We start from the raw sequence: 19294 nt of genomic DNA on the forward strand, positions 1-19294 counted from the left end.
GTGAGTCACTTTAGAAAAAAAAATGTTTTTGCCTATTTAACACAAGAACATTCCTTATATCTACTATTAGAAGTTTTCTCCTTTTGGAGCTTCAAAATCTTCCAATGGCTACTTGAGGTGCTAGCTCATACACAGGAAATTCTTTAAAGGAAAGAATCTTGTGAATTTCTATTACCAGGATATGTAAATAACTACACACACATACTCATTGGTGGAGTGGAGAGTGGACAGCTTGGCAGATCAGAACAGCTTGTATGGGGGTGGCCTTATATTTCAAGTCAAGGCTGCTCAAGTGGTAAAGAAGACAAACATGGAAAACAGATTGTGAAATCTAAGCACCAGGGAGAAGAATCTTTCATAAAGGGAATAAAATCACTTAGCCAGCTTATGATTGCTGACTTGGAAAGAACATTAAAAATTATTCCAATATTTTCATTTTAAAAATGAGGGGGGGAAAAGGATGAAGTTAAGTGACCTCTTCAAGGTCACACTGAATAGAAAGGGCCAAAGCTTAGGTCTCTAGCATTGGGAGTCTTTATTAATGCATTTGGATCTACTGAATTTAAGTTGGCAAGTGATATTTAGTTCACGAGGTGCGATTAAAAGGAAGAAAATTTTTCCCATTTAAAATTTTTTAAATAAAAGCTAGAATATTTAAATTCCTAGATACTTGTCAGAAAGGACTTTGTTTTTTATAATTATCATATATATCATTATTTGTACTTTGCCTTTTTTTTTTTTTTTTTTTTAGGAGAGAAAGGGAGATTGAGAGCATGTGTGGTGGGAGAGGGACAGAGAAAATGGGAGAGAGAGAATCTTAAGCAGGTTCCACACCCAGTGGGGAGCCCAATATAGGGACCCTATGTGAACCTGATGTGAGGCTCAATCTCAGGACCCTGAAATCAAGACACTGAGATCATGACCTGAGTTGAAACCAAGAGTCAGACACTTAACCAACTGAGTCACCCAGGAGCCCCTGTCCTTCTATCCTGATGGCAACCAAGCGTGATGCATTTTTGCTTTCATATAAAGTAAGTCATTCTAAAGTCAAGAATATTTTTTCTAATTTAAAATAGAATTTAGGAAACTTCCTGTTGAGCAAAGAAGATAATTTCTTCTTTCAATGGTATTGATACTAGTATTAGCAAATGCTACAGTAGAAGTAGATACTGCACTGTTGGAAGGTGCCACAGTGTTTGCATATATGTTAGTCTTGATAGATACAATAACGATAGTAGATATGGTGGTGTTAGTAGATAATGTAGTGGAGGTAAGTACAGTAGATTTAGTGGATATAGGAGTGATGGTAGATATTGTAGTGTTGATAGATACTATAGTGTCAGTAGTTACTATAGTGTTGGTAGGTACTGCAGTATTGGGAGATACTGTAGTGGTAGTAGGTACCAGAGTGTTGGTATTGTAATATTAGTAGGTACTGTGGTATTGGTAGAGATTGTGGTGTTCTGCCTTATCAGCTGCTGGTGGCTCCTAGCTGAAACCTCACTGGGAGTTGCTCACTGCTGCAGCGAGAATTACCTCCTACGACTGGTTAAGGTGGGGATACAAAGGCCCAGCCATCATGCCTTGAACTTGATGTAGGTTTAACTGAGACCTCCTTTAACACTACATCAAATACTAGCTTCTCCCTCTGCCCGGTTCTGTCTTACTTTCTGCCAGGTGTATTACTTGAGAACACTCCCTAATAATCTCTTGCGTTCAGTCTCCAACTCAGAGTCTGTTTCCAGTGGAGCTCTTCTAGGACAGTTGATATCAGAAATGACTCTAAGGAACAGATCATGAGATGGGATTTTACTGACAAAATAACTCGCTATCCAACCAACAGTGAGGACCCCATCACTGATAGTAGACAGACTCTTGATAGTTGCATGAGGAAAATGTTAATGAGGAAACTGTTAAAACTTTCATCCCTAGAGAACTGATAGGATACTGGCAAAAGGGGATATAATAGCTGATTCAACATTTTTGGCACAAGAGAACAGGAGGAAAAATATAATAAGGATTATGAAATAAGGAGCCGTTTTGGGATGTCATGGATTTCTTGAAAAGAAGTATGATAGGCAAAATTTCTAAAATGCTCCCTTAGAGTTGTCCAGTCCTAATCCCAAGAATTTATGGATAGAAAGAGTTATCACCATGATTATGTTATGCTATAAGATGCCATTGATTCTAAGGTAGGGGGATAATGTGAATGGGCCTGATCTAATCACATAATCCTTAAAAGCAGCTTCTGATGGCAGAAGTCAGGGAGATTTGAAGCTTGAGAAAGACCTGATGTGCCATTGCTAGCTTTGAAGATTGAGAGGACCACATGAGAAGGAACATAGGTAGTCTTATAGAGCTAGGAGAGTCTCCTAGGTACAAGCCAGCAAGGAAAGAAGAACCTTAGTCCTACAATCACAAGGAACTGAATTCTGCCAAAAATCTAAATGAGCTTGGGAGCAAATTTCTTCCTTCCTTCCTTCCTCCCCCTCCCTACAGCCTCCCTTCCTTCCTTCCTTCCTTCCTTCCTTTCTTTCTTTCTTTCTTTCTTTCTTTCTTTCTTTCTTTTTCTTTCTTTCTCTTTCTCTCTTTCCTCCCTGCCTCTATCCCCCCTCTCCCCCCTCCCTTCCTTCCTTTCTACCTTCTCTCCTTCCTTTCTTCCTTCCCCAGCACCTCCAACTATGTGCCCAACTTAGATCACATATTGAGTTTGACACCATGAGATCCTAAGCTCAGAACCCAGTCAGCCAACCTACAGAGCTGTTGATAGATGATTGTTGTTTTACGTTTATGAGAATTTGCTACAGCAGTGATAAAAAACCAAACCAAAACAAAACAAAACAAAAACTAATACAAGAGTTCACAACAGGTTCACGGTCTTTGATCACCAATTTACTTTAGGCAAATGTGTCTGCTTTCTCCATATTTTTTTTAAAAGATTTTATTTATTTATTTGACAGACAAGAGATCATAAGTAGGCAGAGAGGCAGGTAGAGAGAGAGGAGGAAGCAGGCTCCCTGTGGAGCAGAGAGCCCGATGCAGGGATGGGACCCTGGGATCATGACCTGAGCTGAAGGCAGAGGCTTTAACCCACTGAGCCACCCAGGCGCCCCTCTCCATATTTTTAATAATCAATCATTTAGGCACACAAACACAGAGACTCTTTTGTGTCTGTAATTCATAAATTATTTTTTCTATTTGATATTATAGATCATTATTTTAAAAGAGATTTCCACAAATGTTAAATCCTGTATCTTCTATAGCTCCACTCCCTGCTCCCAGCTAGATCAGACCAATAAGGATGCTATGAATTAGACATAAGTGAAATCTTCCTGCATCAAGATTTTAGGTTTTTATATCAAAATTCCACCTCTTCCTTTCTTTTCCAGAATGTGCTACGTGCTTCTTGGTAGGTATGACAATGCAAAATAGAAACATTTTTCCCAAGAGCTGTCAAGCGTGTGTTTCATTGCTTCCATAAATCGGCAGAGTTGACCTTACCCACACAATGATAAAATTCTGCTTTTAAGTTATTTCTCATGCTAATGATCAGCATCAGGGACATATTCTGATGAGAAGTGTCCAGGGTCTGTTTGGAGTAGCTAGCTTCTTAAGTGTTCCAGAGACAGATGTCTGAAGATCATTTCCAAGCCCTGTAACATAGCCTGCATCTTAATGACACATTTGAATGAGGAGACATATGTAAATTCTGTATCAGTTAAAGGAATATGACTTGAAATGAAAATGAATAAATGATCTAACACAGCCAAAAGGATTAAGCTCTCATTATGAAGTCAGGTGAACCTTACATATAGGAGGAAGTCTATTTTCCTTTGTGTTTTCAAGGGCTCAGACTGTATTTAAATACTTTGCTTTACATGAATTTACAACAATTACATTTCTAATCCTTCCATAACTTTTTTATTTTGCCTATTTGTTCCATACATTAAAAAAAAAAATCCTTTTTGACCTGAGCTGTAGAATTCATTGGTCATTATTCAGGCCAATTGATCGCCTTTGCTGTGACAGCATTGCTCTTGATTCTCAGAAATATGCAGGACCACTCTTTCTTTGACTGGCATTTGACAAGTTAAAATAAGTGTTCAGAATGAAGTGCAAAAACATTGCTTTTAATCATATGCACATTGCTACCAGAGTGTCAGAAATGACTTCTCACCAGTATCAGGGAATTCCAGCTAAGGTTATTAAAAAACAATAACAACAATAACAAAAAAGACCCCAAAAAACTATCGTGATTTTTTTTTAACTGTTTGACTTATATCACGGAAAAACTACATATGTCAATAAGGGCATGTTTAACTCTTTGATAGGATGCAAAATCTGCATTCTGAGCAAATGCAAAGTTTTATTTCCCAAGCCAATTCCTGTGGACATAAAACTTCACTTAAATGTTCTGCCTCTATATATTTTTTCAATATCTTTATATTATGGTAGGTTATTATGAACAATTGCTCAATAGATATTTTCTTTTTCAGACTTCCATGCTCATTTCAAGAGTAATCTTTCAAAAATAAAATTAGAAGAAGAATATTTTGCACTGACAGAGTTAAATTTAAAAATATCTCCCTTTTTAAAGATTTTAATATTTTCCACCATCTGGATTATCTCTGAGCTTATTCTGGATAAGAGAAAATATCATATTTAATCATTTTAGCTTTGTCTTTTTCACATTGAAATTTATATCACTGTGACAATTACACTTTCTTTTGGGCACAAATAGACTGTTACTGATTATGATATAAAATCTGTTTAATCAACATTAGCAATATCACTTATACAAAAGACATCGAGTATAAATCAACTATCTTTTCCATTTCCATTTATCTTATTTATGATAAATAAATGTATCATTTTGGAAAAAAATGTACTCTAAGAAAATTTTCTTGTTTTTCTTTGACATTTGAACAAGGCGAAGTGGATTATGATAAAGGGAATCATGAGAGAGATTATCCTAGGGTTGCAGATATCCTGCCTTCATGGCCTTCGAGAAAAAATCCACCAGGAGTTCTTCAGTGCAAGTGAGTGAATTCCTCTAACAACCCTATGAGTTCGGGGGAAGCCCAGGGCCCTCAGATGAGATCACAGCCCCAGACAAGCCCATGCTTTGAGACCCTGTACAAGGGATTCAACTAAGTTATGCTTGAACTCCCCAACCCACGAAACTGTGAAATAATCAATTGTGGGTGGTTTTGAACTATTAAAGTTTTGGTAATTTGTTATACACTAACAAAGCTTATGTACTCTGTAACCCTCCTTTTACTTTAGATAATAGGACCTCACTTTCCAGTATGGAAACCATTTTGTGTAATTCAGTAGAAGCTGACCTTAAACTAATCCTAATCAGCATACTGTGTCCCTTTGAGTACGGTGATAGGTTCAGAAATAGAAAAATGATGAATGCATTTGAGGAAAACCTGGTGTCTCAATTAGTTAAACGTCTGATTTGAGCTCAGGTCATGATCTCTGTGTCCCGGTATTGAGACGGAGTTGGACTGCATGCTCAGCAGGGAGTCTGCTTGTCCCTCTCCCTCTGCCCCTCCCCCTGCTCTTGTTCTCTCTCTCTCTCCCTCTCAAATAAACAAATAAAATCTTAAAAATAAATTAAATAATTAAAAATTAGCAGCTACTATTTTAGAAAAAAATAATTTATATTATATTATTGATATTTGATACTAAATTCAGTAGATTTACAAATTCAAAATCTTAGCTCTTTCTTAAAATTTAATGTTCAGTTGATAAATTTTATTCTATTTCTAAATCCATAAATATGTAACTACTTTTGAGAAGCCTTAGATTAATTAATGATTAATCCCTTTTAAAATGTCACTTTAAATAAATACCTCCAAACAGCTTAAATTGCTTTCAAAGTCAAAATATTTCTTTGTTTATAAGAATTTTCAAACACTTGATTTAATAAACACAAAGCCTGTGAATCCTCAAACAGGCTTGAAAGCACACCCAGTTACCATTCTGCCTCCACATCTAAAAGAAGCCTCATGAAACTCAGCTTCCTGCTCCTGTGAGAGCTACTTATCAGCTTTGGACCAACACTTTCTCTTTGCAGCAAAGACTCATCTCAACAGGGGGACTTTCTTTCTTTAATTAGGATCTTAAGCAACCTTAACTATATTCTGAGTCTTTCACATTTTGGGAGACTACCTCAGGTTCTGATTTCATTCTCTTTTTTTAAAGCATATTTCTTTCTGCTTTGTTAATGCAGAATAAGTTCCCCTCTCTTTTCTCCTAAATATTTTTTTCCCTATAATTAAAATTTAAGGCTTGCCTAAGTTTTAACACCTTCACTCTGCAACTTAATGTGCCTTTTTGCATCCTTTCTCATTACTAATTTCTGTATTGTCAGTACACATTTTGGAGGGAAGCAAGTCCTCCATGTCTATGCAATGGGTCAGCTGAGGCTGGGAGAAGTAAGCAAGTTAGTTATCTTTTTTTTGTTGTTGTTAGTTATCTTTTAGTTGTTAATTTTCTGATCTAACTACTTTTTCTTTTTGGCTTTTCAAAAATCCATTCCAAATTTGCTAACAATTCTGGTCTCAGCTCTCATAACATTCTTTTCTGATCCTTTTTCATACATACTTTAAGATAAGCTGTAACTTCCAAGATGAATATGAGTTCTTATTCTTCTTCTAACTTTCAGTATAACAGAAATGTTATTTGTAAACCGCTCTCGGTTTTCCCCCTACATACGTGTGACAAACTTTTAAGGTGGCTGCCATGTTTCTTGCCTTCTAGTCTTAGACCTTCGTATGATCCTTTCACCTTGACTGTGGGTGAGACTGTGACTTACTTCTAATGAGTAAAATGTAAAAGGAGACAGAATATTTGGATTATGTGAATGTGACTATAGTAGACATGATTGTAGTGCTAACTAACTTTAGTCTCTCTCTCTCTCTCCCTCTCTCTCTCTCACACAAGCAACCATGCTGGTGAACCCCACATGGCAAGGAACTGCAGGCGGCCTCTAGGATCTGAGCATGTGACAGCAGCCCACAAAGAAACTCAGTCAGGCATCCAAAGAATAGGATACTTCCAACAATCATGTGATCAAGGAGGAATATCCAACCAACTGAATCCTGCAGATACAGAATCCAGTCCTTGCTAACATCAAGACTGCAGTTTCCTGAGTGAGACCCATAAGCAGAGGACATAACAAAGCCATGTAGAGAAACGGTGAGATAATGAACATGTGTCGTTTTAAGCCAAGTCTGTGGTAATACTGTTATGTTATGTAGCAAGATATAAGAAATAAGATACAACACAAAAATTCAGACAAAATCATGGTAACAAGTCTACAGTCCCTGACAAATTTTTGGGTACTGCATCTCACTGAAGTATTTTATGCTCTTTAGATGAAAATGTTTGATTATTTAGTTGATAATTTATTTAAATATTCCATCTTTTCTGTGTCAAATATATTGAGCTGAAATTGTGGATTCAATCAATTCATTCAACCAATATTCATTAAATATCTTCCATATGCCAGGCACTCTCCCAGGTACTGAAGACATAACATTAAAAGAAATTGCCTGTTCAGATAACTTACTTACCAGCAGTTGCTCTAATCAAATTAACGCATTTTTGGCAATATTGATAAATATTTGATAATTAAAAGTAGGGCTATAGTCCTCATTTGTAAGTAGAATGATGAGAACTAGGAAATGTATATTTTCCTTATCATTCAATTGATAAAAATCCTAATTTATAGAAAATGGTGATAGAAAGATAGTTGTAATATGACAAACTTGTTTAATGGAAAAATGGCCAGTACTTCAGAAAAAAACAAAACAAAACAAAAAAGTGAGTCATTGTTCTTGCTCAGGTTTGCTAACCAGAGGATCACAGCAAATTTTGTGGAATTTTATTTTATATATTTTTTTAACTCTCAGCTGCTGTGCAAGGCAGCTAACTCTATTTGTATACCTCATCTCAACGACCATCTCCATCCATGAGAAGAAACACATAGAACTGTTCCTATAACTAATTCCTTTCTTTAGGAATTATTTTACATATTTGGAGTGAACTTGTTCTTGTGACTTGGATCCTAAAGATATTATATCCAGTCCATCTAAAATGTTTTCTCATTAACTGTATCTGCTCTGCCGTGTGCTTTCAAGAATACCAGTTAAGGCTCCAAGGCCAACATTATACTTCCCACCTGCTAGCTCACACATATAATTCTTGGAGCAGAAAATTAAAGAATTGATTCCTCAATCAGAATCAAGTTTAAAATGCAGACTTAATTGTTGGCATTCCAAAGAGCCAACTTTTGGTTTTGTTTATTTTCTCTATTGTTTTTAATTCTGTTTCATTTATTTCCTCTCCAATCTGTATTATTTCTTTACTTCTGCTTACTTTAAGCTTAGTGTGCTCCTCTTAAAAAAAAAAAAATTTAAGTTATTTATTCAGAAAGGGAGAGAGAGAGAGAGAGAGAGCATGAGCTGGGGGAGGGACAGAGGGAGAGATAGAATCTCAAGTAGACTCTGCACTGAGCATGGAGCCCCATGCGGGGCTTGATCTTATGACCCTGAGATCATGACTAGAGCTGAAATCAAGAGTCAGTTGGTTAACTGACTGAGCCACCCAGGTGCCCTTCCTCTTTTTTTTTTTAGTGTTGTCAGGTGAAAAGTTAAGTTATGGGTCAGAAATCTTTATTGTTTTTTAAAATATAGGCATTTGGGTGTGCCTGGGTGGCTTCAGTTAGTTAAGTGTTTGTCTTGGACTCAGGTCATGATCCCAGAGTCCTGGGATCAAGCCCCGAAATGGGATCCCTGCACAGCGAGGAGACTGCTTCTCCCTTTCCCTCTGCATCTCCCCCTACTTGTGCTCTCTCACACACTCTCTCTCAAATAAATAAATGAAATCTTAAAAAAAAAAAGCCAAAAGGAACTAAAAAAAAACAAACAAAAATATAGGCATTTGTAGATATAAATTTCCCTTTTTTAAAATTAATTAATTAATTTATTTATTTTTCAGCATAACAGTATTCATTGTTTTTGCACCACACCCAGTGCTCCATGCAATCCGTGCCCTCTCCAATACCCACCACCTGGTTCCCCCAAACTCCCACCCTCCGCCCCTTGAAAACCCTCAGATTGTTTTTCAGAGTCCATAGTCTCTCATGGTTCACCTTCCCTTCCAATTTCCCTCAACTCCCTTCTCCTCTCCATCTCCCCTTGTCCTCCGTGCTATTTGTTATACTCCACAAATAAGTGAAACCATATGATAATTGACTCTCTCTGCTTGACTTATTTCACTCAGCATAATCTCTTCCAGTCCTGTCCATGTTGCTACAAAAGTTGGGTATTCATCCTTTCTGATGGAGGCATAATACTCCATAGTGTATATGGATCACATCTTCCTTATCCATTCGTCCGTCCAAGGGCATCTTGGTTCTTTCCACAGTTTGGCAACCGTGGCCATTGCTGCTATAAACATTGGGGTACAGATGGCCCTCCTTTTCACTACATCTGTATCTTTGGGGTAAATACCCAAGACTTTATCAGAATTCGATTTTGGCATGTTGCATTCATTTTTATTCATCTCAAGTATTTTTTATTTTCCCTTGTGAATTATTCTTTGACCCATTAGTTTTTTAAGATGAGTGTGTTGTTTAATTTCAACACATTTGTGAATTCACCAGTTTGTGAATTATCAGTCTCTAATTTAATCCCATTGTGGTAAAAGAACATACTTTATATGATTTCAATATTTTAAGATCTATTGAGCTTTATATTATGGTTTAAAGTATGGTCTATCCTGAAGTATGTTCCGCTTGTACTTGGAAAGAATGTGTATTCAAATATCATTGGGTGGAATGTTCTACAGATGTCTGATAGCTCTAAATAGATTACAATGTTGTTCACATCTTCTAGTGTTTGTTAATCTTCTGCCCAACTGTTCTATCCATTATTGAAAGTGAGGTGTTGAAGTATTCAAATACTATTGTTGAACTGACCATTTCTCCCTTTAATTTAGATAGCTAGATATATTACAAACTCTCTCTGACCTATGTTCTTTAGAAGTTTATATGTTTTATTCAAACTTTGAAAATTGAAACATTTGTATATGATATACAGTGTCTTCTAAATAAGAAAATATAATTGTCAAGACCATGTAAGAAGATTATAACATTCTATATTTAATTGACATTTAGTATCAAAATATTTATAATAAGCAAACAAGAGAAGTATCTATTCTTTTTAAAAGATTATTTATTTATTTATTTGACAGACAGAGATCACAAGCAGGCAGAGAGGCAGTCAGAGAGAGCGGAAGGGAAGCAGGCACCTTGCTGAGCAGAAAGCCCAATGTGGGACTCGATCCCAGGACTCTGGGATCATAACCTGAGCTGAAGGCAGAGGCTTTAACCCACTAAACCACCCAGGCGCCCCGAGAAGTATCTATTGAAATAAATTTACATCTGTGACCCCAATAGTTCCCACTCTATTTGTTGTTTGGTAGCCTTATATCTCAGGTTATTGGGAGGTATATACATAATTTACCGCATTATTAAATAAGGAGGTTTATCATATCACTAGTGTTGTGTAGATCTAAATAGGAATCAAAGACCCATCTTTCACAGGTAGTTTGAAAGTTTCAAAGTGTGGCCTGGAGTGAAGAAGTGGTATTATGATCTCTTTATGCCAGGACAAATAGAAATGAGAAACTTGGTAAAATGAAAGATGTTGATGGTTTTGTTATACTCTACAGGGTAAACACACAGGAATGGGATATTATTAATAAATACTGCACTATATCCTTTATGGTTTACCATTGGATATAAACCTCATATAAGCACACTGATATAAATTATTTGAATCATATGGATATTTGGAGAAAATAATAAATACTTGCAAATATTTGAGAGCTTCTGCCTACTCCCCCACCAAAAAAATAAAAATTCTTAACTAAATAAAGCAAATTTTCCCTTAGGTGAGAATCAATATTTATTTTCTGTACATATTCACTTAGTAGTACAGATGATCCACATTGCCAGTATTCAATTGATGATAAAATAATTCATTTGCATAGTAAAAAATGGTTATTAATATGAAAAGGAAGGTAAATGGTATTTGTAATTGGTATTGTGTAGAGCTCAAGTATCTGACACTTCCTTTGCCCTTTGTTAAGTTTTTATTTTCACTGTTATAATAGATGCCCATAACGTATAGATGGATAAGGCTGCCATGTTACACAACTTGATGGTGGTGAGAAGCACCATAAAAATCATAGCAAATGCAAATGGCATCCTGGAATGGTACAGTGTACAACATATGTACTATATGTTATGATCTAGTGTGTTTTCAACTTTTTATCACATTTATGTCCATGATGTCCTGAAGTTGTTCCAAATTTTGCTTTTAATTTTAGTTGTCTTGGCTTGCAACATTGATTACAGATTGGAGAATACTTTTCATTTTGATTTTTGGCTATACCCAAGAGAATCGTATTTTTTAATTATAAAAAAGACTTCTGGCTTATTATAATTTCTATCCCTTCTACTTGTTTTGGAAGTGAATTTCACCCATATATGAACACTACTTGAATTAGGAATTCATCAGGAAGAAACTGAAGTGGTTTCACACCATCCCCCACCCATTCCACATATAACCCTACAAATGTATTTGTGCAGGTCCACTATAGACATGTGACAGATGGGGAGGTAAAAATTGATTAATGGTAGTAGTAACAGAAATGGAAGTCCATACTCCCTTGGGTTCTCCTGCCATCCCTTAAGAACTCAGAATGAGTCATAGTCACTGTATCTGTTTGCATTTATAACCCCCTAGATAAAATGTTGCATTTCTAAGTTTCTCTTACTATGGTAAAGTGATGTAATAGGTGTGTATGTGTTTCTGCTAATATTCTATTGTATACATTATAATATATATTTACACACTTTTTTCACTTGCAAGAAGAGTCTGTTACCTAAATCTTACAGCTCGCCTTGGGTTGTAACTCATAAAAACTTAATTATTTCTTTCTGAATAATTCTTTCTTTCCATGCATATAGAACACATTTGACCATAATATCATATTTGTATAACCAGATGGCTCATAAATAAATCATTATAGAATCTAAGATCCTGGGTTCTTAAATATTATGTTATTTCATTCACCCTACATTTTAACTGCCTGTGTGTGACTATGATAAGATACACTCATGTAATATTAATGAAAGTTTAAAATTAAAAATCTCCTTTAAAAATAACACGGTTTACTGGGTAAATTATTATGCACGTTACTCTTCAATAGAGATCTTATATGTTGTAATTTGAAAGCAAAGACACTGAAATAATTATATGCTTTTTGAAAATATGTGGATAATTTATTTATTTGAATCTATCATCTTTCTTTACATCAATTTTCTTCCCATCTATCTCTAACTTGTACATAATTGAAAACTCTTATAAAAAGTGAAACATAAGAAGACTTCACATAATTTTTTGTCACTTTCTGTTATAATGCCCATTTTTCCCAAACACAAATATATAATTGACTTCTATAGACCCCTTTAGAAAACAGCTTCTCTACACATGGGATCTTGTGTACAGCAGATAGAATAATATGTTCAATAAAGACCTGATGTTCCGCCAAGTTTGTTTATAAATCCTTAAATTCAGATTTTCTCCGACCCTAAAGGGACCTTTGCCATGTTATGTGGCAGGAACAAACTGGGTTCAAATTCTATCTTGACTATTATTTTGGGTCTGGGACCTTCAATGAATTAAATATTCTCTTTAACTTATGCTTTTTCATATGTAAAACATCAATAATCAGACCTACACTCCTGCATTATTCTGAGTATTAATCAAGAACATATATAAAGCTGGTACAATACCTGTTACACAGTAATAAATATTAATTCCTTCTCCCCTGTCTCTCTAAAGTAGGAGTATGGGATTTAGTTTACAGAGTTGTGTATAATAAATAAGATTATGTATATAAGACAATTCAAACTGTACCTTGTGCTAAATAAATAATTTCCCTGGCTCTCTATTCCGTATGTATATATCAGTCAGGATCAGTCAGGATCAGTCAGGATGTTGTTTCCTCCTCAAAATCCTTCCTAGAGCAACACACCTACCTTCTTAAGATAGAAATTACACATTATTCTTTTTGTACTCACAGAGAAACACACATGAATTTCTACCAGAATATTAAGCATATTATATTTACCCATTTATTCATTCATACATTTATCCTTACTATAAGCTTTTATATAATATTGATTTTTTACTTGTATTAAAATTTTCCCAGAAGGTACTTAGTTCCTAATATGATTTTTGCTGTTCATTTTCTGGTTTTTTGTTTTGTTTGTTTTACTTGTAGCAAAAATTACTATCAAACTCCACTTGTTGGGAAAGAGTCCCTTGCGGTGTTAGTGAAAGGCCCACCCTTCACGCAGCACTCTGTCCACACTTATGAGCCCCTCAGCCAGCCAGCTGCCTTGAATCCAGCATTTAACAACGTGTAGCCTCAGATGACTTTAAGTCCATTTCTTTTTCCTGTTTTGAAGATGGATATAATAATAGATTTTTTTTCTCCTAAGAAAGTACTGTGAAATTGCTAAGTTTGTGATGTACAATAAGCATCTTTTTCTATAAGATATATCAAATTACACAACAACGTAGAATTCCCTGTGTTCAAATTGTAGGAAGACTAGATATAACCAAGTCATTCATCACAATATTTATTGACTCTGTCCTAGATTCTGAGATAAAATTGCAATTCTAGTGTACAAGAATGCACATTAATCAAATAAACATGTGTGTAAAGACAAATCCCACAGAGAAAAATGATGTGATATTATGATAGCATGGAAAGGGGAATTTGGCCTAGTTAAAACAATATAAGATAGCTTTGGAAGGAAGTGAGGATTGGACTCAGTTTGAAACATTAGTAGGACTTTGTGAGATGAAATGGAAAGAAAGAGACTTCCAGACTGATGTAATAGTTTGTGCAAAATTCTTCAGTGGGGAAACAGATAACTAACTCAGGGTGATGCTAATATCTGATACTGAAGTGGGATATGCCAATGTCTTTTATTACCATCTTTCTCAGAGTGTGGGGAAGAGTTTCAGGGGCTTTAACTCAGTATTTTCTAATGAGAAACTCTTGCTCTGTAGACCCCAAACCATCACGGGAATGCTGCCACCTCCCTAGGAAGTTCATTCCAGCAACTCACTGACAGGTAGACATATGATCACTGGGTATCCATGATCCCAGTAGAAGACTCTGCTGAGTGGACTAGTATCAGGACTTCATTCCTTGTCCTCCACATACCCCCACTCCAATAGGGGATTCATGGTGAGGCTCTGAATCCCAGAGAATCAGTATCACCTTTATACTTTGTTTAATTGTCCTTAAAATATCTGGATATTATCTCTCCCTCTCTGTACCAATACTCAAGTAAGTCACCATAGGTCCCTTTGAGGAAAGGCTGCGGCACTATATAAATATATGCTTGCTCTGATGTTGCAGCATCCTCTGCCTTGGAACTATGACACTCCCTCACAAAATGGGCTTTATGTTTAAAAACTGGTCCAGGACTGGCAATTGGGCAAAGGGTCATAATTTTTTTTTTTTTAACAGAAGATGACTTCTGATCTTCTTTTCAACCCCCTTGCTATGGGGGTCCTCATTTCTATACAGTATCTTCTACCATCACACCTGCCCATAGACCACAACCATCAGTGAGTTTTCCAGTAGTACTGAGTTTCTACCAATAGTGCAGCCTGATTGCTTTGGTCAATAATATCCTATGTCCCCTTCTGGGGACTATATTCTGGGGACTATAGTCACCAAGTGGGCTTCTTAGCTTTTTACAGAATAAAAACTCCATCATATCTAATTCTCAAAATCTTTGACCCTTTCTTCTATTGTTCTTGCCAGGACTTTAGATCCTACCCTGTGATAGTATTTCCAATTTGATAAACAATTCCTTGTCCAAACTCATTTTTCCTACTTGATCCAGCACCCTCAGGATCCAGTCCCATATACACTCACCAGTCTCCTGTTGGCACAGAAGTTACAAGACTTCTGCATATAGTCTTCTTTTTTCTCCTAGAAAGTTCTAGAGCTTCTCTAACTCTGGTATGTTATGACCACACAAAGAAATATGGATACAAATATTGAGGGGACTATTGTTTTATTGCAAGGTAAGGTTATCTGCATCATCTTCAGGGAAGCCCTTCACCATCCCTCAGTAGGATGGATTTGGGGATACACAATGTTTAAAGGCATCAATCCAGATGTCACCATCCTCTGAATCAGGATCCCATTTTTTCTATCATAGTCCTGGACTCAACATAGTGCCCTTGCCTAATTTGAGAATACATCCTTATTTGGAGCTCTTCTGATTAAACTCTATGTTGTCTCTTTAGCTTTCTTTGCATCTTCAGCGAATGAGAGCTTCTTCATATTCTGAAAAGGTGGCCCCTGACTTTTGCACATTTTTATTGAATCATAATTAATTACCCTAAATAAGAATCATCCAGTTCCATTATGTTATAATTGTTATTTTTTCAACTGCATTTTTTATTACATCCATGAGTGTATTTCATTCTATAGGCATCTAATCCCAGTCCAGCATTAATGAAAATTGAATAACTGTACTTCAATCTGCAAGAGACTCTCATGGCCACATACTGCCAGTGATGAGGTCCTCATGGCCAACTGGGTAGTGGCAATGCTGAGCAGTCCAACCCCAACATCACACTGTAGCATCTACTTTTTTTTTTTTAAGATTTTATTTATTTATTTGACAGAGATCACAAGCAGGCAGAGAGGCAGGCAGAGAGAGGAGGCAGAGAGAGAGGAGGACGCAGGCTGCCCCCTGAGCAGAGAGCCCAATGCGGGGCTCGATCCCAGGATGCTGGGATCATGACCTGAGCCGAAGGCAGAGGCTTTAACCCACTGAGCCACCCAGGCGCCCCTGTAGCATCTACTTTTTGAATCCATCCTGTTACGACCTCTAGCAGGTCAGGCTCTTGAATGGATAGGAGTGTGGCTAACTTACACAATAGTATTCTCAACTTCAACAATTCTTGAGGGAAGGAGGAAACAGGGTATGGCAGGAAGAAATCAGAGCTTCAGTGACCTCACATGAAATTCCTCGACCACCCAGTGAGCTCAGCAGCTGGGATTACTCATTGGAGTTCTCTGGCAGTTGGAAGAAGGGGCAGGGTTTATGGCCTCCCATCCATGAGGCTGTTACTATATGTGGGCTGCCCCCTGGAGGGATGCATTAATTTGGGCATGACCACCTTCTTCAGCAGAGGGCACACCCTGGAGAAGATTCCTGAGGACAGCCTGCAGCAGCTTTTCCTGTACTGAAGAATAAACTCTTTGGTCCTGAAGGGGAATTGAGGAGAAGCAGCTAAGAGTCCACTACAATCAGCTAAGGACATACCATAAAAGGGTGACGGAACCGGAAAGAAAATTAACCTGTACCAGTATAGAATCAATTATATTAATTGTACTTGGATCAACATTTTTCACTAGATTAAAACTGAAGAGTAACTAGATATATACATTTTTCTCATATACAGGTCTCACTGTGCTATATTCAACAAATCATTTTATTGATTTCATAGTGAATCAAGTCTTCAGAATGTCTTCAAAGTATTATATGTGTATATATAATGCAAAAAATAATATTTAAAATATTATGTAATTCAAAACATTATATAATACAAATCAATGTATAAGACAAAACTGTGTGTGTGTGTGTGTGTGTGTGTGTGTGTGTGTGTGAATTGAACCTGCCTATTGCAGGGTATATTTTGTTATTCAAATTTGGCAAAACACAGTAGCAATAAGTTGAGAATTTTACAGGTCTTATTATGGCCTGATATTATTCCATTTTGAAAAAATACAAAAAAATTAGGCAGTTATAGAAAAAGAGTAGTATATTCTTTTAAAATATCCTGCACCCATCCTGTTAAATGAGTAACACCGAATAACAGTGTTATAACTGAATAACACATTTTTTTGTTGTTGTTGTTAACATTTCTCCAATGGGAGTAACAAAGTCTTTCTGCCTCTAGTAAGAAATTACTTTTAACAATTCTGTGAGTACAAGATATTTTGAAAGTATGAAGACAAAAAAGACCAATTTTAATTAAGTTGTTAAACTGAGTGTGTTGCTTTGGTTCACAGGAAACGGAAAAAAGGACTTAAATCTTAGTATTCTACCATATTTGCACCTTGACCTTCACAGAGAATAAAGGTAAAATGCAGTTCACATTTTCTCATCAAAATTGAAAACGAAAATATGCCTGTGCTCTCTAGACTAACAGGGAATTCAGAAGTCAAGCAGAACTGGAACCTAGCATTTCATTACATTCACCAACACAATGTGCAATTCTGCTCAAGGATCAAAGGCAGAAGAGGTGTGTGGCCGCTGCCCCTCAGTGATTAGCTGCCCAGGGCATCTAGGGCTGTTTGAGACTGCTCGGCGCACATGGCCATGAAATGCTAGGAAAGTACATTTCTCCCGTGATTAGATGTATGTGCCCTATTATATTTTTGGAAATGTGAAAAGCAGGCTTTATATATATATTTTTTCTTTACACGTCTCCTTCTATTACAGAAATATGGCTCGGCAAGTTCTGGAATGGTGAAGGATCGGTTATTCTCTGACGACAGAAGATGTGTTGTTCCAATAAATCGTGCTGTCTAAACTCCCCCAACCCAATGGCAGCCGTGGCAGAGATGAACATAACAAAGACATGGAGCGGGAGAACGTAGACCCTTAGAAGCTGGAGCCTCGATAAAACCTCAAATGGAAGATGCCGCTGAATTTAGCAATGGTTCATCGCTTCTGCTTGTATATTGTTTACGCGAAACTGGAGCTAAATAAACGAATCCATGACCTGATTTATCTGCCAAATGGATTGAACATTTACTCTCTGCCTCCAAGGCTTGTCATTTCAGTGTAGCTTTGCAGATGGTACAACCATTTCCCCGAAACAGAGCCACTACAGAGCAGCTTGCCAGCGTTTCCTGTTATTTAAAGTTCACCCTTAAAAGTACACATAGCCGTGTTTCACATTCTCAGCCAGCGCGCCGCGGCGTCCATCGGACACTGCTCTATCTTTCAGGTCGCTCTAGCAGAGTCAGGTGCCAAGGTACCAACCACTTCTCTTAAGTTACTACCGGGAAAATTATAGCGTTAAGAGGCTTACTTCTGTTTTTGAGAAATGACTTTATCCCACAAACCTGGAGAATCTTTGTGAATGCGTTTGACAGTAAGTACAGGATGAGAGTTTGTTGGCATTTTTCTAAAATAGTTTATGTGATCAAATACCACATGAAAGAAGCAGTTTTGCTTTTTTTTTTTTTTTTTTTCCCGGATGCTTCTCCTTGGAATATTTCTATTACAAACAGAATTCTACGACTTAAAATATAAGCAAGACGTATTTCTATTGATGTCATATACTTGAAAGAGTATCTGGGGGTTTGGTGATGTTTGGTTATACATGGAATAAAAATATATTTTGTGAAGGGTAGGCTAAGATTGCTTTTGTAAGGAGACAGAGACAATTATATGGTATCAGAGAACTTCAGTCTGTGACATGTTCTCACTTTCAAAACCTCCAACTCTGGAAATTTTAAAAGTCAATTTTTTTTTCCCCATATTAAAATGAAGGTAATATTTCATACTGAAATTTTCATAATTATTTACTTCTACAGTTTATATTGAGAGTAACTTGATATTAAGACTATGAAAAATTATTTAAATGTAGATGCTGACCATCAGGGTACTAGGTTGTGCAAGGGAGTTTAGGTGACACAGGGAACAAAAATAAATATTAAAAGGATAGGCTCAGGCAACAAAATCAAACCTCATGATTCAGCCTTGACCAGCACTAGACAAAGGTATAAGATCGAGAAGATAGGTATTATTACTATTGTAGCAAGTTTATTTCCTTAGACAAAACATTGTTCTGATGAGTCTGAACTTCATTTATTTATATTTAAAGATTTTTATTTATTTATTTGACACACAGAGAGAAAACACAGCAGAGGGAGCAGCAGAGGGAGAGAGAGAAGCAGACTCACCACTGAACAGGGAACCCAATGCAGGACTCAGTCTCAAGACCCTGAAATCATGACCTGAGCGGAAGGCAGAGGCTTAACAGACTGAGCCACCCAGGCACCCCCATTTATAAACTTCAATAAAGAAATGATATAAGCAACGTCTATGGATGTCATTGAAGAGAAAAAAAAATAAAAATAAGAAAGTGGG

This window comes from Enhydra lutris, unplaced genomic scaffold, assembly GCF_002288905.1.
Source record: "Enhydra lutris kenyoni isolate GAN:26980312 unplaced genomic scaffold, ASM228890v2 scaffoldscaffold32, whole genome shotgun sequence".
Taxonomy (NCBI): domain Eukaryota; kingdom Metazoa; phylum Chordata; class Mammalia; order Carnivora; family Mustelidae; genus Enhydra; species Enhydra lutris.